General features: G+C 49.6%; 1 long non-coding RNA gene across 1 annotated transcript in view; it reads right to left on the bottom strand.

The window, feature by feature from the left end:
• LOC143963681 (uncharacterized) overlaps positions 1-21,302 on the bottom strand; it is a 162,359-nt gene extending 141,057 nt beyond the window's left edge. Inside the window, exon 1 of the long non-coding RNA XR_013271021.1 lies at positions 21,224-21,302. This is a non-coding gene — a long non-coding RNA (uncharacterized LOC143963681). The remainder of the gene's footprint in view (positions 1-21,223) is intronic.
• Between the last annotated feature and the right edge of the window lie 1,060 nt (positions 21,303-22,362).

Genomic DNA, 22,362 nt, shown 5'->3' with positions numbered 1-22,362 from the left:
AGAGGGAAGGTCAGGGACCAGGGTAGGCAAAGAAGAGGGTGCAGGAGATGATCACCAGCAGCGTGACATACCGGAATGACACATGCACCGTGATAGAGGCATCTGACAGCAGCACCGTAATACAGAGCACTGACAGCAGCACCGTGACATACAGCGCTGACAGCAGCACCGTGACATACAGCGCTGACAGCAGCACCGTGACATACAGCGCTGACAGCAGCACCGTGACATACAGCGCTGACAGCAGCACCGTGACATACAGCGCTGACAGCAGCACCGTGACATACAGCGCTGACAGCAGCACCGTGACATACAGCGCTGACAGCAGCACCGTGACATACAGCGCTGACAGCAGCACCGTGACATACAGCGCTGACAGCAGCACCGTGACATACAGCGCTGACAGCAGCACCGTGACATACAGCGCTGACAGCAGCACCGTGACATACAGCGCTGACAGCAGCACCGTGACATACAGCGCTGACAGCAGCACCGTGACATACAGCACTGACAGCAGCACCGTAAGCAGCCCCAGGAGGAAGTCAGCACAGCACAGGGATGGTGTGATCCCCTCATAATAAGAACCCCCAGGAGGAAGTCAGCACAGCACAGGGATAGTGTGATCCCTTCATAATAAGAACCCCCAGGAGGAAGTCAGCACAGCACAGGGATATCATAAGCAGCCCCAGTAGAAATATGACACCGCTCAACCTCTTCAAAGAGGAGGGTAGGGGCATATAGTACGGTGTGCTTTTTTGGGTCAAGGAAGTGAGCCAAATGAATTAAGAAGGTCTGTGTGCTTGATTAAAAAAATAGTTTATAGACATATACATGGTCTACTGGTCACATGTGTTGAATTCCTCCGAGATCCATGCCTCATTCATTTTTAGAAATGTGAGGTAGTTAACACTGTGGTGAGCTAGGCGAGTACGCTTATCGGTCACAATCCCCCCTGCTGCGCTGAACGTCCTTTCGGACAGGACACTGGATGAGGGGCAAGCCAACAGTTCGATTGCAAATTGGGCAAGCTCTGGCCAGAGGTCAAGCCTGCCCACCCAGTAGTCTAGGGGTTCATCACTCCTCAGAGCGTCCACATCGGCCGTTAACCCAATGTAGTCGGACACCTGACGGTCTAGGCGTTCCCTGATGCTGGATCCGGATGACACCTGTCGATGGGTCGGCTGAAAGAATGACCTCATATCCGAAGTCACCAACACATCTTCAAACCGGCCTCTTCTTGCAGGCGCTGTTGGATTGGTACCCGCAAATCCTTCTCTGGGAGTGGGAATTGCTCCTCTGCCAGCGCACGCAAAAGCAGAATGCAGCATTTCTCGAAGCAAGGCCTGGAAGTGCTGCATTCTGACAGCCCTCTGCGACGGCGGTAACATTTCCGCCATTTTGTGTTTGTACCGGGGGTCTAAGTACGTTGCCACCCAGTACTGGTCCTTGACCCTCATGCTTTTTATACGGGGGTCCCTATTAAAACACTGGAGCATGAAGGCCCCCATTTGCACTAAAGTGGAAGCGGTGTGGTGGCCTGGCTCCTGCTCATCATCCAGGATAATGTCGTCCTCTTCATTCTCCTCTCCCCATCCTCGCACAACAGGGATCCCAGAAAGGTTTAAAGCATGCTCTTCTTGCTCCTGCTCATCCGCCCCGGCACCATCCTCCTCTGACTCCTCATCAGACTCCTGTTGTTGACTTGTCTCAGATAGAGTAGCCCCCCCTGGGAATTCATCCAGCATTGCGACTTCCTCATCTTCCCGCTCCTGCTCCTCCACAGCCTGATCAATGACACGACGCAATGCACGCTCCAGAAAGAAGGCATAAGGTACCATGTCACTGATGGCGCCATGGCTGCGACTGACCAGTTTGGTGATCTCCTCAAATGGCCGCAGAAGTCTGCATGTGTCGCGCATGAGCAGCCACTGGCGCGGTGAAAAAAAACCCAGCTCCCCAGAACCGTTTCTTTCGCAGAGTTCATACAGGTAGACGTTAACTGCACGTTTCTGCTGGAGCAGCCTATCAAGCATATAGAAGGTTGAGTTCCATCGCGTCGGGCAATCGCAAATAAGACGTCTGACCGGCAGATGGTGTCGCCGCTGAATGTCAGCAAGGCGAGCCATGGCCGTGTAAGATCTTCTGAAATGGGCCGAGATTTTCCTTGCCTGCCGCAAGATGTCCTGGACCCCAGGGTATTTGACAAGGAATCGCTGCACGACCAAGTTTAAGACGTGTGCCATGCACGGCACGTGCGTGATTTTGCCCTGTTTCAATGCGCTAAGCAGATTGGCACCGTTGTCACACACCACTTTACCAACTGTCAAATTGAGCGGTGTTAGCCACTCATCTGCCTGTGAACGCAAAGCTGAAAGGAGTGCCGGGCCAGTGTGGCTCTTTGCTTCCAGGCACAACAGACGCAGCACGGCATGGCAACGTCTCACCTGGCATGTGGAATAGGTTCTGGGGAGCTTGGGCGGTGCAGTGGAAGAGACGCTAGCAGCGGAAAAGGAGGAGGCAGCTGAGGAGGAGAGGGAGGAGGATGGAGTAGGAGGAGGAGAAGAAGAGTCAGGCCTGCATGCAATCCGTGGCGGTAAAACCAAATCTACACGGGTGCCACGGGTTACATGCTTGACGGCCGTCAGAAGGTTCACCCAGTGGGCAGTAAAACTGATATACCTTCCCTGCCCGTGTTTGCTAGACCACGTGTCTGTGGTCAGATGTATCTTGGCACCGACACTGTGTGCCAGAGATACATTCACTTGCCGCTGAACATGGCCATATAGCTCTGGGATGCCCTTCTCTGAGAAATACTTCCTTCCTGGGACCTTCCATTGTGGTGTTCCAATGGCCACAAATTTGCGAAAGGCCTCCGAGTCCACCAGTTTATATGGCAGTAGTTGGCGGGCTATGAGTTCTGACAAGCCAGCCGCCAACCGTTGGGCAAGAGGGTTATCCGGCGTCATCATTTTTTTACGCTCAAACATTAGGCCCACGGAAGCCTGCCTTTTTGCAGAAAAATGTGAGCTTGGCGTGATGGAAGGTGGAGTGGAGGACAATTGTGAGGAGAGAGGAGAAGGAGAAGTAGAAGACGAGGCTGGACGGTGAGAGCCTGCAGTGTGGCTTTGTGTGTTCCGTTGCTCCCACTGGGCTCGGTGATGGCTGCTCATGTGCCTTCTTAAGGCGGTCGTCCCTAGGTGAGTATTGGGCTTACCGCGACTAACGCGTTGACTGCAAAGATTGCAGATGGCAACGCTATTGTCAGCAGCGGACACGTTAAAAAAAGCCCACACTGCGGAGCCATGTGCCGGTGTCCTGGGAGCGCCAGATGTGACCGTACATGGTCGATGACTCGCTCCTGATACATTTGCAGTCTGCTTTGTCCCTGCTGTGCAATGTAAGTCATTGCTGCTTCTCCTCCCTATCTGCTGGTCCATATCTCCCTCTGAACTCCCCTCCTCTTCCTCTCTTGTGGGCACCCACGTGACATCACTAGACACGTCATCATCAACGTCACCTTCCCCACCGCTATAAGTAGAGATCTCGGAGTAGGCAGCAACACCGGGGACCAACCTCCTCCTTGGGCTGATCTGGGTACTGGCGTCAGACTGCTGAGTAGCGCTTGTTGCTACCTCCTCTTCCTGATCCAATACCAAGAGTGGCTGCGCATCAGAAATGTCCTCTTGATATGGATCGGAAAATAATTCCAGTGACTCAAGCGGAAGGTATGTGGTGGTGGTGGTGGTGGTCGTGTTGTTGGTGGTAGTGTCTTTGGGGGTGCACATAGCAGAGAGTGAAGAAGAGGGTGCAGATCGAGAGGATGAGGAGGGTGCAGAAGAGTAAGGCTGAGCGAGCCACTCAACCAAGTCTGGTGCATCCTTTAAAGTAATTGAACGCACCTTCTGCAACTTCCCACTTTGGCTCAAGCCTGTTGCTCCTGCCCTACCCCTACCACCCCTGCGGAAGGGCCTGCCTCTTCCTCTGCCTGTCATTTTTTAAATGACCCTGTGACAAAACTCTTAGTCCCTATACCGATGAAGGACTGCTGCAGTATAGGGCAGCGGTCAGCAGTGGTGCACGTCAACCCTATCTATTGTGGACCGATAGCGGTCCTTACAGAACAGCAGACTGTACCGCACTCAAGCCTATGTACCGTAGCACCCTATACCAAGTTACCAGTCCTTATAAGAACTTTTGTGGACCAAGCAGGTTGTGTATTAGTGTTTAGCAGACTGTACGTCAGTCCCTATACCGCTGAAGGACTGCTGCAGTATAGGGCAGCGGTCAGCAGTGGTGCACGTCAACCCTATCTATTGTGGACCGATAGCGGTCCTTACAGAACAGCAGACTGTACCGCACTCAAGCCTATGTACCGTAGCACCCTATACCAAGTTACCAGTCCTTATAAGAACTTTTGTGGACCAAGCAGGTTGTGTATTAGTGTTTAGCAGACTGTACGTCAGTCCCTATACCGCTGAAGGACTGCTGCAGTATAGGGCAGCGGTCAGCAGTGGTGCACGTCAACCCTATCTATTGTGGACCGATAGCGGTCCTTACAGAACAGCAGACTGTACCGCACTCAAGCCTATGTACCGTAGCACCCTATACCAAGTTACCAGTCCTTATAAGAACTTTTGTGGAACAAGCAGGTTGTGTGTTAGTGATTAGCAGACTGTACGTCAGTCCCTATACCGCTGAAGGACTGCTGCAGTATAGGTGAGCGGTCAGCAGTGGTGCACGTCAACCCTATCTATTGTGGACCTATAGCGGTCCTTACAGAACAGCAGACTGTACCGCACTCAAGCCTATGTACCGTAGCACCCTATACCAAGTTACCAGTCCTTATAAGAACTTTTGTGGACCAAGCAGGTTGTGTATTAGTGTTTAGCAGACTGTACGTCAGTCCCTATACCGCTGAAGGACTGCTGCAGTATAGGGCAGCGGTCAGCAGTGGTGCACGTCAACCCTATCTATTGTGGACCGATAGCGGTCCTTACAGAACAGCAGACTGTACCGCACTCAAGCCTATGTACCGTAGCACCCTATACCAAGTTACCAGTCCTTATAAGAACTTTTGTGGACCAAGCAGGTTGTGTATTAGTGTTTAGCAGACTGTACGTCAGTCCCTATACCGCTGAAGGACTGCTGCAGTATAGGGCAGCGGTCAGCAGTGGTGCACGTCAACCCTATCTATTGTGGACCGATAGCGGTCCTTACAGAACAGCAGACTGTACCGCACTCAAGCCTATGTACCGTAGCACCCTATACCAAGTTACCAGTCCTTATAAGAACTTTTGTGGAACAAGCAGGTTGTGTGTTAGTGATTAGCAGACTGTACGTCAGTCCCTATACCGCTGAAGGACTGCTGCAGTATAGGTGAGCGGTCAGCAGTGGTGCACGTCAACCCTATCTATTGTGGACCGATAGCGGTCCTTACAGAACAGCAGACTGTACCGCACTCAAGCCTATGTACCGTAGCACCCTATACCAAGTTACCAGTCCTTATAAGAACTTTTGTGGACCAAGCAGGTTGTGTATTAGTGTTTAGCAGACTGTACGTCAGTCCCTATACCGCTGAAGGACTGCTGCAGTATAGGGCAGCGGTCAGCAGTGGTGCACGTCAACCCTATCTATTGTGGACCGATAGCGGTCCTTACAGAACAGCAGACTGTACCGCACTCAAGCCTATGTACCGTAGCACCCTATACCAAGTTACCAGTCCTTATAAGAACTTTTGTGGAACAAGCAGGTTGTGTGTTAGTGATTAGCAGACTGTACGTCAGTCCCTATACCGCTGAAGGACTGCTGCAGTATAGGGCAGCGGTCAGCAGTGGTGCACGTCAACCCTATCTATTGTGGACCGATAGCGGTCCTTACAGAACAGCAGACTGTACCGCACTCAAGCCTATGTACCGTAGCACCCTATACCAAGTTACCAGTCCTTATAAGAACTTTTGTGGAACAAGTGAGTTGTGAATGTTTAGCAGACTGCAGCAGAAGGGCAGCAGTCAAGTATAATATCCTTTCTATATTTGGAAGAAAGAATATTATACATGTACAAGCCTATTACTGTACCACTGATACCAGTCCTGAAAAGAACCTTTGTGGAACTAATAATAACAGCAAGTCTTTAAAATTACCCTCACTGCCTGACAACACTGCTTCCTTCCTGTCCCTATACAAATTGGCAAAAAAAGAGAACGATTAGTGGTTACTGGAACAGCTCTTTTGTGGACCTTGATAGTAACAGCTAATGATGATGATGATGATGATGATGATGAAAGACTAATCTGGCTGTCCCTGTAGCATACACCGTCCTTTCCCTTTCTCTAAACTAACAAAAGACACTCAGGCTGCTGCAAGAATCAGCAGCACAGCAAACCTATCAACACCTAACACCTATACCAGTCCTGAAAAGAACTTTTGTGTACCAAATAGCTAGTGGTTTATCTCTCCCTACTCCACACAGGAACCTGTCCCTATCGTAACAGAAGAAAGAATGTAAAATGGCCACCGGATCGGGTGTATTTATAGGTTAGGGGGAATGTACAAGTGTCCATGTGCTGTCATGTCTCAATTGGCTGTCCTGTATCACATGATAAACGTGTCACCAAAGGTTAAAGTTCTTGTATACATTAAACACGTAAGTCCGCCGCGGCGAACGACGGAAAAAGGCGTTCGAACGTGCGGACCGCGAATGTCGGAAATTCGCCGCGAAACGACCGCCGGGCGAAACGTTCGTCCATCACTAGCACTGATGTGCAGCACTGATGGGCACTGATAGGCTATATTGATGGGCACTGTTGGGGCTGTACTGATAACCAGGGCAATGATGATAAGTCCCCTGATTATCAGTGTAAATTTGCCCTGACAGCCTTGCCAGTTATCGGCTCTCCTTTCCTCACACAGTGACAGCGCGTGAGGAAAGGAATGCCAATAACTGGCAAGTTTTTTTTACAAGTGATCTGCTGTGTTTGGATGCAGCTGCTCACGTGGTAAAGGACCGCTGCGATTGGCCCTGCCAGAACAAGGGAGCGGCGCTGTATCCGTCTTTCAGCGAAGGCGTGGTATTGAGGTGGTTAAATAGCATTTTTCAGTTTGTGGCGCGTAGATACGGTTTAGTTCCATATGTTAAGGGTTGAATATGAGGGTTCTATTCAGATAACATGAATAGTCCAGAGATGGGGGGACTCTGCAGCTGGACACCATTTTTTACCTCTAGCAGAAAACTTCAGTTTAATTAATACAAGACGAAGATTTGCATCAAGTACAACCCAGATCCGATAACATTAATAGTGATGGCCGAACGGTTCGCCCGGCGGTCGTTTCGCGGCGAATTTCCGACATTCGCGGTCCGCACGTTCGAACGCCTTTTTCCGTCGTTCGCCGCGGCGGACTTACGTGTTTAATGTATACAAGAACTTTAACCTTTGGTGACACGTTTATCATGTGATACAGGACAGCCAATTGAGACATGACAGCACATGGACACTTGTACATTCCCCCTAACCTATAAATACACCCGATCCGGTGGCCATTTTACATTCTTTCTTCTGTTAAGATAGGGACAGGTTCCTGTGTGGAGTAGGGAGAGATAAACCACTAGCTATTTGGTACACAAAAGTTCTTTTCAGGACTGGTATAGGTGTTAGGTGTTGATAGGTTTGCTGTGCTGCTGATTCTTGCAGCAGCCTGAGTGTCTTTTGTTAGTTTAGAGAAAGGGAAAGGACGGTGTATGCTACAGGGACAGCCAGATTAGTCTTTCATCATCATCATCATCATCATCATCATTAGCTGTTACTATCAAGGTCCACAAAAGAGCTGTTCCAGTAACCACTAATCGTTCTCTTTTTTTGCCAATTTGTATAGGGACAGGAAGGAAGCAGTGTTGTCAGGCAGTGAGGGTAATTTTAAAGACTTGCTGTTATTATTAGTTCCACAAAGGTTCTTTTCAGGACTGGTATCAGTGGTACAGTAATAGGCTTGTACATGTATAATATTCTTTCTTCCAAATATAGAAAGGATATTATACTTGACTGCTGCCCTTCTGCTGCAGTCTGCTAAACATTCACAACTCACTTGTTCCACAAAAGTTCTTATAAGGACTGGTAACTTGGTATAGGGTGCTACGGTACATAGGCTTGAGTGCGGTACAGTCTGCTGTTCTGTAAGGACCGCTATCGGTCCACAATAGATAGGGTTGACGTGCACCACTGCTGACCGCTGCCCTATACTGCAGCAGTCCTTCAGCGGTATAGGGACTGACGTACAGTCTGCTAATCACTAACACACAACCTGCTTGTTCCACAAAAGTTCTTATAAGGACTGGTAACTTGGTATAGGGTGCTACGGTACATAGGCTTGAGTGCGGTACAGTCTGCTGTTCTGTAAGGACCGCTATCGGTCCACAATAGATAGGGTTGACGTGCACCACTGCTGACCGCTGCCCTATACTGCAGCAGTCCTTCAGCGGTATAGGGACTGACGTACAGTCTGCTAAAAACTAATACACAACCTGCTTGGTCCACAAAAGTTCTTATAAGGACTGGTAACTTGGTATAGGGTGCTACGGTACATAGGCTTGAGTGCGGTACAGTCTGCTGTTCTGTAAGGACCGCTATCGGTCCACAATAGATAGGGTTGACGTGCACCACTGCTGACCGCTCACCTATACTGCAGCAGTCCTTCAGCGGTATAGGGACTGACGTACAGTCTGCTAAACACTAATACACAACCTGCTTGTTCCACAAAAGTTCTTATAAGGACTGGTAACTTGGTATAGGGTGCTACGGTACATAGGCTTGAGTGCGGTACAGTCTGCTGTTCTGTAAGGACCGCTATCGGTCCACAATAGATAGGGTTGACGTGCACCACTGCTGACCGCTCACCTATACTGCAGCAGTCCTTCAGCGGTATAGGGACTGACGTACAGTCTGCTAATCACTAACACACAACCTGCTTGTTCCACAAAAGTTCTTATAAGGACTGGTAACTTGGTATAGGGTGCTACGGTACATAGGCTTGAGTGCGGTACAGTCTGCTGTTCTGTAAGGACCGCTATCGGTCCACAATAGATAGGGTTGACGTGCACCACTGCTGACCGCTCACCTATACTGCAGCAGTCCTTCAGCGGTATAGGGACTGACGTACAGTCTGCTAAACACTAATACACAACCTGCTTGTTCCACAAAAGTTCTTATAAGGACTGGTAACTTGGTATAGGGTGCTACGGTACATAGGCTTGAGTGCGGTACAGTCTGCTGTTCTGTAAGGACCGCTATCGGTCCACAATAGATAGGGTTGACGTGCACCACTGCTGACCGCTGCCCTATACTGCAGCAGTCCTTCAGCGGTATAGGGACTGACGTACAGTCTGCTAAACACTAATACACAACCTGCTTGGTCCACAAAAGTTCTTATAAGGACTGGTAACTTGGTATAGGGTGCTACGGTACATAGGCTTGAGTGCGGTACAGTCTGCTGTTCTGTAAGGACCGCTATCGGTCCACAATAGATAGGGTTGACGTGCACCACTGCTGACCGCTCACCTATACTGCAGCAGTCCTTCAGCGGTATAGGGACTGACGTACAGTCTGCTAATCACTAACACACAACCTGCTTGTTCCACAAAAGTTCTTATAAGGACTGGTAACTTGGTATAGGGTGCTACGGTACATAGGCTTGAGTGCGGTACAGTCTGCTGTTCTGTAAGGACCGCTATCGGTCCACAATAGATAGGGTTGACGTGCACCACTGCTGACCGCTGCCCTATACTGCAGCAGTCCTTCAGCGGTATAGGGACTGACGTACAGTCTGCTAAACACTAATACACAACCTGCTTGGTCCACAAAAGTTCTTATAAGGACTGGTAACTTGGTATAGGGTGCTACGGTACATAGGCTTGAGTGCGGTACAGTCTGCTGTTCTGTAAGGACCGCTATCGGTCCACAATAGATAGGGTTGACGTGCACCACTGCTGACCGCTGCCCTATACTGCAGCAGTCCTTCAGCGGTATAGGGACTGACGTACAGTCTGCTAAACACTAATACACAACCTGCTTGGTCCACAAAAGTTCTTATAAGGACTGGTAACTTGGTATAGGGTGCTACGGTACATAGGCTTGAGTGCGGTACAGTCTGCTGTTCTGTAAGGACCGCTATCGGTCCACAATAGATAGGGTTGACGTGCACCACTGCTGACCGCTGCCCTATACTGCAGCAGTCCTTCAGCGGTATAGGGACTGACGTACAGTCTGCTAAACACTAATACACAACCTGCTTGGTCCACAAAAGTTCTTATAAGGACTGGTAACTTGGTATAGGGTGCTACGGTACATAGGCTTGAGTGCGGTACAGTCTGCTGTTCTGTAAGGACCGCTATAGGTCCACAATAGATAGGGTTGACGTGCACCACTGCTGACCGCTCACCTATACTGCAGCAGTCCTTCAGCGGTATAGGGACTAAGAGTTTTGTCACAGGGTCATTTAAAAAATGACATGCAGAGGAAGAGGCAGGCCCTTCCGCAGGGGTGGTAGGGGTAGGGCAGGAGCAACAGGCTTGAGCCAAAGTGGGAAGTTGCAGAAGGTGCGTTCAATTACTTTAAAGGATGCACCAGACTTGGTTGAGTGGCTCGCTCAGCCTTACTCTTCTGCACCCTCCTCATCCTCTCGATCTGCACCCTCTTCTTCACTCTCTGCTATGTGCACCCCCAAAGACACTACCACCAACAACACGACCACCACCACCACCACCACATACCTTCCGCTTGAGTCACTGGAATTATTTTCCGATCCATATCAAGAGGACATTTCTGATGCGCAGCCACTCTTGGTATTGGATCAGGAAGAGGAGGTAGCAACAAGCGCTACTCAGCAGTCTGACGCCAGTACCCAGATCAGCCCAAGGAGGAGGTTGGTCCCCGGTGTTGCTGCCTACTCCGAGATCTCTACTTATAGCGGTGGGGAAGGTGACGTTGATGATGACGTGTCTAGTGATGTCACGTGGGTGCCCACAAGAGAGGAAGAGGAGGGGAGTTCAGAGGGAGATATGGACCAGCAGATAGGGAGGAGAAGCAGCAATGACTTACATTGCACAGCAGGGACAAAGCAGACTGCAAATGTATCAGGAGCGAGTCATCGACCATGTACGGTCACATCTGGCGCTCCCAGGACACCGGCACATGGCTCCGCAGTGTGGGCTTTTTTTAACGTGTCCGCTGCTGACAATAGCGTTGCCATCTGCAATCTTTGCAGTCAACGCGTTAGTCGCGGTAAGCCCAATACTCACCTAGGGACGACCGCCTTAAGAAGGCACATGAGCAGCCATCACCGAGCCCAGTGGGAGCAACGGAACACACAAAGCCACACTGCAGGCTCTCACCGTCCAGCCTCGTCTTCTACTTCTCCTTCTCCTCTCTCCTCACAATTGTCCTCCACTCCACCTTCCATCACGCCAAGCTCACATTTTTCTGCAAAAAGGCAGGCTTCCGTGGGCCTAATGTTTGAGCGTAAAAAAATGATGATGCCGGATAACCCTCTTGCCCAACGGTTGGCGGCTGGCTTGTCAGAACTCATAGCCCGCCAACTACTGCCATATAAACTGGTGGACTCGGAGGCCTTTCGCAAATTTGTGGCCATTGGAACACCACAATGGAAGGTCCCAGGAAGGAAGTATTTCTCAGAGAAGGGCATCCCAGAGCTATATGGCCATGTTCAGCGGCAAGTGAATGTATCTCTGGCACACAGTGTCGGTGCCAAGATACATCTGACCACAGACACGTGGTCTAGCAAACACGGGCAGGGAAGGTATATCAGTTTTACTGCCCACTGGGTGAACCTTCTGACGGCCGTCAAGCATGTAACCCGTGGCACCCGTGTAGATTTGGTTTTACCGCCACGGATTGCATGCAGGCCTGACTCTTCTTCTCCTCCTCCTACTCCATCCTCCTCCCTCTCCTCCTCAGCTGCCTCCTCCTTTTCCGCTGCTAGCGTCTCTTCCACTGCACCGCCCAAGCTCCCCAGAACCTATTCCACATGCCAGGTGAGACGTTGCCATGCCGTGCTGCGTCTGTTGTGCCTGGAAGCAAAGAGCCACACTGGCCCGGCACTCCTTTCAGCTTTGCGTTCACAGGCAGATGAGTGGCTAACACCGCTCAATTTGACAGTTGGTAAAGTGGTGTGTGACAACGGTGCCAATCTGCTTAGCGCATTGAAACAGGGCAAAATCACGCACGTGCCGTGCATGGCACACGTCTTAAACTTGGTCGTGCAGCGATTCCTTGTCAAATACCCTGGGGTCCAGGACATCTTGCGGCAGGCAAGGAAAATCTCGGCCCATTTCAGAAGATCTTACACGGCCATGGCTCGCCTTGCTGACATTCAGCGGCGACACCATCTGCCGGTCAGACGTCTTATTTGCGATTGCCCGACGCGATGGAACTCAACCTTCTATATGCTTGATAGGCTGCTCCAGCAGAAACGTGCAGTTAACGTCTACCTGTATGAACTCTGCGAAAGAAACGGTTCTGGGGAGCTGGGTTTTTTTTCACCGCGCCAGTGGCTGCTCATGCGCGACACATGCAGACTTCTGCGGCCATTTGAGGAGATCACCAAACTGGTCAGTCGCAGCCATGGCGCCATCAGTGACATGGTACCTTATGCCTTCTTTCTGGAGCGTGCATTGCGTCGTGTCATTGATCAGGCTGTGGAGGAGCAGGAGCGGGAAGATGAGGAAGTCGCAATGCTGGATGAATTCCCAGGGGGGGCTACTCTATCTGAGACAAGTCAACAACAGGAGTCTGATGAGGAGTCAGAGGAGGATGGTGCCGGGGCGGATGAGCAGGAGCAAGAAGAGCATGCTTTAAACCTTTCTGGGATCCCTGTTGTGCGAGGATGGGGAGAGGAGAATGAAGAGGACGACATTATCCTGGATGATGAGCAGGAGCCAGGCCACCACACCGCTTCCACTTTAGTGCAAATGGGGGCCTTCATGCTCCAGTGTTTTAATAGGGACCCCCGTATAAAAAGCATGAGGGTCAAGGACCAGTACTGGGTGGCAACGTACTTAGACCCCCGGTACAAACACAAAATGGCGGAAATGTTACCGCCGTCGCAGAGGGCTGTCAGAATGCAGCACTTCCAGGCCTTGCTTCGAGAAATGCTGCATTCTGCTTTTGCGTGCGCTGGCAGAGGAGCAATTCCCACTCCCAGAGAAGGATTTGCGGGTACCAATCCAACAGCGCCTGCAAGAAGAGGCCGGTTTGAAGATGTGTTGGTGACTTCGGATATGAGGTCATTCTTTCAGCCGACCCATCGACAGGTGTCATCCGGATCCAGCATCAGGGAACGCCTAGACCGTCAGGTGTCCGACTACATTGGGTTAACGGCCGATGTGGACGCTCTGAGGAGTGATGAACCCCTAGACTACTGGGTGGGCAGGCTTGACCTCTGGCCAGAGCTTGCCCAATTTGCAATCGAACTGTTGGCTTGCCCCTCATCCAGTGTCCTGTCCGAAAGGACGTTCAGCGCAGCAGGGGGGATTGTGACCGATAAGCGTACTCGCCTAGCTCACCACAGTGTTAACTACCTCACATTTCTAAAAATGAATGAGGCATGGATCTCGGAGGAATTCAACACATGTGACCAGTAGACCATGTATATGTCTATAAACTATTTTTTTAATCAAGCACACAGACCTTCTTAATTCATTTGGCTCACTTCCTTGACCCAAAAAAGCACACCGTACTATATGCCCCTACCCTCCTCTTTGAAGAGGTTGAGCGGTGTCATATTTCTACTGGGGCTGCTTATGATATCCCTGTGCTGTGCTGACTTCCTCCTGGGGGTTCTTATTATGAAGGGATCACACTATCCCTGTGCTGTGCTGACTTCCTCCTGGGGGTTCTTATTATGAGGGGATCACACCATCCCTGTGCTGTGCTGACTTCCTCCTGGGGCTGCTTACGGTGCTGCTGTCAGTGCTGTATGTCACGGTGCTGCTGTCAGCGCTGTATGTCACGGTGCTGCTGTCAGCGCTGTATGTCACGGTGCTGCTGTCAGCGCTGTATGTCACGGTGCTGCTGTCAGCGCTGTATGTCACGGTGCTGCTGTCAGCGCTGTATGTCACGGTGCTGCTGTCAGCGCTGTATGTCACGGTGCTGCTGTCAGCGCTGTATGTCACGGTGCTGCTGTCAGCGCTGTATGTCACGGTGCTGCTGTCAGCGCTGTATGTCACGGTGCTGCTGTCAGCGCTGTATGTCACGGTGCTGCTGTCAGTGCTCTGTATTACGGTGCTGCTGTCAGATGCCTCTATCACGGTGCATGTGTCATTCCGGTATGTCACGCTGCTGGTGATCATCTCCTGCACCCTCTTCTTTGCCTACCCTGGTCCCTGACCTTCCCTCTCCTCCATTGCCTTCATTAGCTCCATAGTCCTGAATTGTTAGAACAATTTCCCAAATAAAATAAAAATGCTTGTAGTTATCGATCCCAAATTCACCTCATACATGTATTATGTCATTGTCCAGATGGTGGGACTACGTTTTACCCCCTAATAATTACCACGTGGCCGCAAATTCGACATGAAGGTTTGCAAAGTTCGCCTCCCATTGAAGTCAATGGGGCCCGCGGCGAACGGTCGGTTTCGCGAACGTTTGGGTCCGTTCGCATTTCGCGTTCGCGAAACGTCCCGTCGGAAGTTCGTCCATCACTAAACATTAACATAGGAACAAATCTTTGCAGGATGACATATACTATATGCATGCATTATATATCTATATATTGTCCAGGCACGTACAGTATATTCTGTAGAAAACATCCCTGAGTGAGTAGTGAGAACTTGTTAATTTTAGATTTCTTTTCCATATGTAGAATTTAATAGAAACACTCACTAGGATTATTCTTCATATACTGCGTTTATATTTTTTGGAGTGTATCCAATCCACTTGGAATATTTTACGTTTATTCTACCGCTGTGTTAAACTTGGCTGCAGCATTGGTATGCACATGTGGGGATTTTCTTTTTTAACGTTTCTTGTCCTGATGGTATAATTGCCTTTTTTTTTTTTTTTTTTAAACTTAAGTCATGAGCCTAGGAAAAGCAACATATGCTCCAGTAACGTATCCTGGGGGAGAGCGCCTTTAAGAGCATGGCTTCCATTTATTCCAACACAATCACACAACGCTGGAGTTTATGAGGATTTGATGGGGTGACATCATTGTTATACCGGCCATTATAAAACATAGGAATATAAACAACTCCACTTGGTCATTTCATTGCACACCTCTTCCCTCTCCAGTGTTTACACAAGAGCAGCCATTGGACTGACATCATGGATTATTTGACTTCTTCTGGTCACTTCATGTTGCCCCGGCATGGCACAGGAGGGCACATTGGTGGGATTGTCACTTCTGGTGAAACGCATGGAAAAACCTCTGCCCAAAAGTCATTTCCAGAGGTTGATCTTCCCCATGTCACTAATATACTGTGTGAACGGATGCTCGAAAAAAAAAAACACCATTAATGACGCACATTGCACTAAGCATATATATATGGTCTAATACTGGGGGCTCCAAAACATTCCAGTATATGTTACAAATATTTGTGGGCTAAAAAAAAAAAAATCAGGTTTCTAAAAAGTCCCCCTCAACATCCAAGCATGCCCAGCAGAGCCCTCTCTGACATCTATGCATGCCCAACAAAGCCTCCCCTTTATTGCTGTGTGCACATCAGATTCCTCCTCTACATCCACACATGCCCAGCAGAGCTCCCCTAATATTCTTGTGTGCTTAGCAGAGTCCTGCCTTACATACATCCATGCCCAGCAAAGCCCCACTTACCTCCATGCAAGCCAGGCAGACCCCCCCCCCCCCCCCTTACAGCTATGCATGCCCAGAAAAGGCCCGCTTACTTCTATGCATGCCAGGCAGAGCCCCAATCCCCCTCCCCCTTACACCCATGCATGCCCAGCAAAGCCCCGCTTATTTCCATGCATGCCAGGCAGAGCCCACCCCCCTTACATCTATGCATACCCAGAAAAGCCCCCCTTACTGTATATCCTTATGTGTCTAGCAGAGCCCTCCTGTACATCCATCCATGCCCAGCAAAGCCCCACTTACTTCCATGCATGCCAAGCAGAACCCCAATCCCCCCCCCTTACATCCATTCATGCCCAGCAAAGCTCCACTTACTTCCATGCATGCCAGGCATGCTAGGCAGAGCCCCCCTTACATCTATGCATGCCCAGAAAAGCCCCCCTTATATCCTTATGTGTCTAGCAGAGCCCTCCTGTACATCCATCCATGCCAAGCAGAGCCCCCCCCCCCACCTTACACATCCATTCATGCCCAGCAAAGCCCCACTTACTTCCATGCAAGCAAGGCAGACCCCCCCCCCCCCCCCTTACAGCTATGCATGCCCAGAAAAGGCCCGCTTACTTCTATGCATGCCAGGCAGAGCCCCAATCCCCCTCCCCTTACACCCATGCATGCCCAGCAAAGCCCCACTTATTTCCATGCATGCCAGGCAGAGCCCACCCCCCTTACATCTATGCATACCCAGAAAAGCCCCCCTTACTGTATATCCTTATGTGTCTAGCAGAGCCCTCCTGTACATTCATCCATGCCCAGCAAAGCCCCACTTACTTCCATGCATGCCAAGCAGAACCCCAATCCCCCCCCTTACATCCATTCATGCCCAGCAAAGCTCCACTTACTTCCATGCATGCCAGGCATGCTAGGCAGAGCCCCCCTTACATCTATGCATGCCCAGAAAAGCCCCCCTTATATCCTTATGTGTCTAGCAGAGCCCTCCTGTACATCCATCCATGCCAAGCAGAGCCCCCCCCCCCCCACCTTACACATCCATTCATGCCCAGCAAAACCCCACTTACTTCCATACATGCCAAGCAGAGCCCCCCCCCCCTTACAATTATTCATGCCCAGCAAAGCCTCACCTACACCCATGCATGCCAGGCAGAGCCCCTCCCCCTCTTACATCCATGTGTGCCCAACAGAGACCCTCCTTACATCTATGTGTGCCCAGCAGAGCCAACCCTTACATCCAAGAGTGCCCACCACAGCCCCCTCTTTCATCCATGCATGCCCAGCAGACCCCCCCCCCCCACCCTTACCTCTTACATCCATGTGTGCCTTACTGAGTCCCCCTTATATCAGGGGTGTCCATTAGAGTCCACTCTCACATCAAGGAGCCCCATCAGAGTCCCTCCTTACTTCCATGAGTGTCCATTATAGCCCCCCTTACATCCATGTGTGCCCAACAGAGTCTCCCCTTACCTCCAGGAGTGCCCATCAGAGCCCTCTCTTTCATCTATGCGTGCCCAGCAGAGTCACCCCTTACATTCAAGAGTGCCCATCACAGCCCCCTCTTTCATCCATACAAGCCCAGCAAACCCGCCCCTTACACCCACGTGTGCCCAACTGAGTCCCCCCTTATATCAGGAGTGTCCATTAGAGTCCACTCTCACATCAAGGAGCCCCATAAGAGCCGCTCATTACATCCATGAGTGTCCATTACAGCCCCCTTTTACATCCATGCATGCCCAGCAGCCCCCCCCCCCCCTTACATCCATGTGTGCCCAACAGAGTCTCCCCTTACCTCCAAGAGTGCCCATCAGAGCCCCCTCTTTCATCAATACATGCCCAGCAGAGCCCTGCCTTACATCCAAAAGTGCTCATCAGAGTCTACTCTCACTTCAAGGAGCCCCCATCAGAGTCCCCCCTTACTTCCATCAATGTCCATCAGAGCCCCCTTTTACATCCATGCATGTATGCCTAGCAGACCTCCCCCCCTTACATCTATTCATGCCCAGCAAAGCCTCACCTACATCCATGCATGCCAGGCAGAGCCCCCTCCCCCCTCTTACATCCATGTGTGCCCAACAGAGTCCCTCCTTACATGTATGTGTGCCCAGCAGAGCCACCCCTTACATTCAAGACTGCCCATCACAGCCCCCTCTTTCATACATGCATGCTCAGAAGACCCCCCCGCCCCCCTTACATCCATTTGTGCCCAACAGAGTCCCTCCTTACATCTATGTGTGCCCAGCAGAGTCACCCCTTACATCCAAGAGTGCCCATCACAGCCCCCTCTTTCATCCATGCATGCCCAGCAGACCCCCCCTTACACCCCTGTTTGCCCAACTGAGTCCCCCCTTATATCATGGGTGTCCATTAGAGTCCAATCTCACATAGAGGAGCCCCATCAGCACCCCTCCTTACTTCCATGAGTGTCCGTTATAGCCCCCCCTTACATCCATGTGTGCCCAACAAAGTCTCCCCTTACCTCCAGGAGGGCCCATCAGAGCCCTCTCTTTCATCTATGCGTGCCCAGCAGAGCCCTGCCTTACATCCAAAAGTGCCCATCAGAGTCTACTCTCACTTCAAGAAGCCCCCATCAGAGTCCCCCCTTATTTCCATTGGTGTCCATCAGAGCCCCCTCTTACATCAATGTGTAGAAGAGAGTCGTGGCTGGCTGGCTTGCAGAGGATGCCCCGGTCTCCGTATTATACAGACCAGCACATCCACTGCCAGACGGGATATTTTCCCAGACAGTTGCTACACACATAAAATCTAGTAGTGAGCTGGATGTGATCAGTGGGCCGGAGCTTGGAGACCCCTGGTCCAATATGAGAACACTGGGGACTGTGGGTGGAAGTGGCCTGTCATTGGTTATGTTGCAATGTACACTGGCCAATGTAATTTTTTATATGTTAATGTATGTACTATATTTTCTTTATGTAATAAAAGCATATGTCTTCAAATTGAAATAGAACTGTAGACCAACATTTCTCAACCTTTTCATCCCAGAGGAACTCTTGAAATAATTTTCAGATTTCGGGAACCGCTAGTGAGATTAGTCTATTGTAGCCATGCTGCTGGGTCTGCCAAATGGTTTTTAACCTGGAACTATGCAGGCACCATCAGATGGGGGGGGGGGGGGGAAACCTCGATCTATCCCTGGAAGAACCCTAGGGTTCCACAAAACACTGGTTGAGAATGGCTGCTCTAGACATTTGTGGGGTTCCAAGATAATCTCACATTGTATATTGCATGGAAATTGGCAGTATCTACAGGAGAAGAGTGTGGAGGGTATGACAGTGGGCAGTATGTATAGGAGAGGAGTGTGGAGGATATGACAGTGGGGAGTATGTACAGGAGAAGAGTGTGGAGGGTAAGACAGTGGGCAGTATGTATAGGAGAGGAGTGTGGAGGATATGACAGTGGGGAGTATGTACAGGAGAAGAGTGTGGAGGGTAAGACAGTGAGCAGCAGAGGCGGCTCTAGACTTACTGAGGCCTTAGGCAAAACTTAGACATGAGGCCCCACTCACGCCCATAATGTGAAAAATATTATAAAAATGAAAAAAATTAACTGTATGAATGCATATATTTACTTAAATCCTATGAACTATGAATTCACAGTTTCTATACATTTCTCTAGCCAATTATTCTTTAATCAAATATCATTAAACATAGGGTGGGTGGGTATATATGTTACACGCACACAGATATAGATCAAATTGTGCAGCTGCCTACTCATTATCCTTTGTGCTGTCTCATAAATGTGAAATTAATTTGTCAACAAAGTATAAAACAAAAAAAAAGTAATTTTACAACATATTCTAAAACATAACCTGTTTAATGCAACAAGTGATTTTTTTACAAAAATGTAAAACATAAAAACATATAAATATGTAACGTTGAATATTTGCTCAGTAGTGCATGGAACATAATAGGTATAAAGTGCAATATTTTTCAAGTAACAAAATAACTCAGTTTCTTGTATTCTTTAGCAAAACATCAATAAAAAAAAAAAACTTAAATTGGAACTTTAGTCAGAAAATTAAGTCCTGCTATCCTGTGTAGCCAAAGAAGCTGCTTCTGTTTGATCTGCAACTACCATGGTGCTGCTCCAACAAATGACTGTCAATTCTGAACAGGTGTCTGTTTAGGGTGCCTGCAGGAAAACAGCCTGGTGTAAGAGTGCCCTATTAGATTAGACTTATACCAGGGTCCTTTCTCAGGCACTTACTGAAAGCCAATCAAAACAAAAACAAAACCTTTGTTTCAATATACAATACCACAATATATGTGCTAACTATAGTTGGGGCTCATACACAAACCCCCTGGGAAGTTTTAACAGTAGTACATTTTTTTGAATGTTTCAATATCAGAAGTTGCAAAGCAGTCGCCTACATTTGGCAGTTGTAAATTCATCTATCACAGATGAATAATTTAATTTTGAAGCCAAGATCAAGATCAAGTTCAATGTACAAAACTGCTAAGGCAGACAATCCTTTTGCCACACCTTGCTGATAAGGTTGATTTTTACTAAAATCTCATACCATCCAATTAATGACAGAACAAACTCATATGACAAAATTTCTTCTTTTAGTGAAGACAGTCCAAACCAGCTAAAGGGGACAGTCCCATATAAGGGACGGTCCGACCCAGCTGAGAGACGGTCCAATCCAGCTGAGGGACGGTCCAATCCAGCTGAGGGACAGTCCAATCAGATGAGGGACAGGCCAATCAGCTGAGGGACAGGCCAATCAGCTGAGGGACAGGCCAATCAGCTGAGGGACAGTCCAATCAGATGAGGGACAGGCCAATCAGATGAAGGACAGGCCAATCAGATGAGGGACAGGCCAATCCAGCTATGGGACTGTGACATTCCAATCCACCTAAGAGACAGTCCGACGCCCAGCTAAGGGACAGCCTAATACAGCTGAGAGACAGCCCAATCCAGCTATAGGAGTTTGACAGTCCAATTCAGCTATGGGACTGCGACAATCCAATCCACCTAAGGGACAGTCCAATCCAGCTAAGGAGCAGTCCCACCTGAGGGATATAGTCATAGTCCAACCCAGCTGAGGGACATAGTCCGACCCATCCAATCCAGCTAAGGGACAGTCCCAGATAAGAGACAGCCCAGCTAAGGGACAGTCCAACCCAGCTAAAGGACAGTCACCGACCTCACATCCATGATACAAGAGATGGTCAGAGACTGTGTACGGACAATAATACAGGAGATGGTCAGAGACTGTGTGTGGACAATGATACAGGAGACGGTCAGAGTCTATGCAGACAATTATACAGGAGACGGTCAGAGACTGTGCAGACAATGATACAGGCAATGGTCAGAGACTGTGTGGACAATGATACAGGAGATGGTTTTATTATGGTAATGACAAGCAAACTCTTACCTGGCTAACATGGTATCAAACGTTGGAGCCACTGACAGGGTGCTGACAGACAATCATGCAGGAGATGGTCATAGACTGCGGAAAATGATACAGGAGATGGTCAGAGACTGTGTGTGGACAATGAATCAGGAGATGGCCAGAGACTGTGCGTGGACAATGAATCAGGAGATGGCCAGAGACTGTGTGTGGACAATAAATCAGGAGATGGCCAGAGACTGTGTGGACAATGATACAGGAGATGGCCAGAGACTGTGTGTGGACAATGATACAGGAGATGGCCAGAGACTGTGTGTGGACAATGATACAGGAGATGGCAAGAGACTGTGTGTGGACAATGATACAGGAGATGGTCAGAGACCGTGTGTGGACAATGATACAGGAGACGGTCAGAGACTGTGTGTGGACAATGATACAGGAGACGGTCAGAGACTGTGTGTGGACAATAATACAGGAGACGGTCAGAGACTGTGTGTGGACAATAATACAGGAGACGGTCAGAGACTGTGTGTGGACAATGATACAGGAGACGGTCAGAGACTGTGTGTGGACAATGATACAGGAGACGGTCAGAGACTGTGTGTGGACAATAATACAGGAGACGGTCAGAGACTGTGTGTGGACAATAATACAGGAGACGGTCAGAGACTGTGTGTGGACAATGATACAGGAGACGGTCAGAGACTGTGTGTGGACAATGATACAGGAGACGGTCAGAGACTGTGTGTGGACAATGATACAGGAGACGGTCAGAGACTGTGTGTGGACAATGATACAGGAGACGGTCAGAGACTGTGTGTGGACAATGATACAGGAGACGGTCAGAGACTGTGTGTGGACAATGATACAGGAGACGGTCAGAGACTGTGTGTGGACAATGAATCAGGAGATGGCCAGAGACTGTGCGTGGACAATGAATCAGGAGATGGCCAGAGACTGTGTGTGGACAATAAATCAGGAGATGGCCAGAGACTGTGTGGACAATGATACAGGAGATGGCCAGAGACTGTGTGTGGACAATGAATCAGGAGATGGCCAGAGACTGTGCGTGGACAATGAATCAGGAGATGGCCAGAGACTGTGTGTGGACAATAAATCAGGAGATGGCCAGAGACTGTGTGGACAATGATACAGGAGATGGC

Source organism: Lithobates pipiens, unplaced genomic scaffold, assembly GCF_037356315.1.
Source record: "Lithobates pipiens isolate NorthernLeopardFrog02 unplaced genomic scaffold, aLitPip1_a1.2 Scaffold_8, whole genome shotgun sequence".
NCBI lineage: Eukaryota > Metazoa > Chordata > Amphibia > Anura > Ranidae > Lithobates > Lithobates pipiens.
This window is presented reverse-complemented; position numbering and strand designations above follow the sequence as displayed.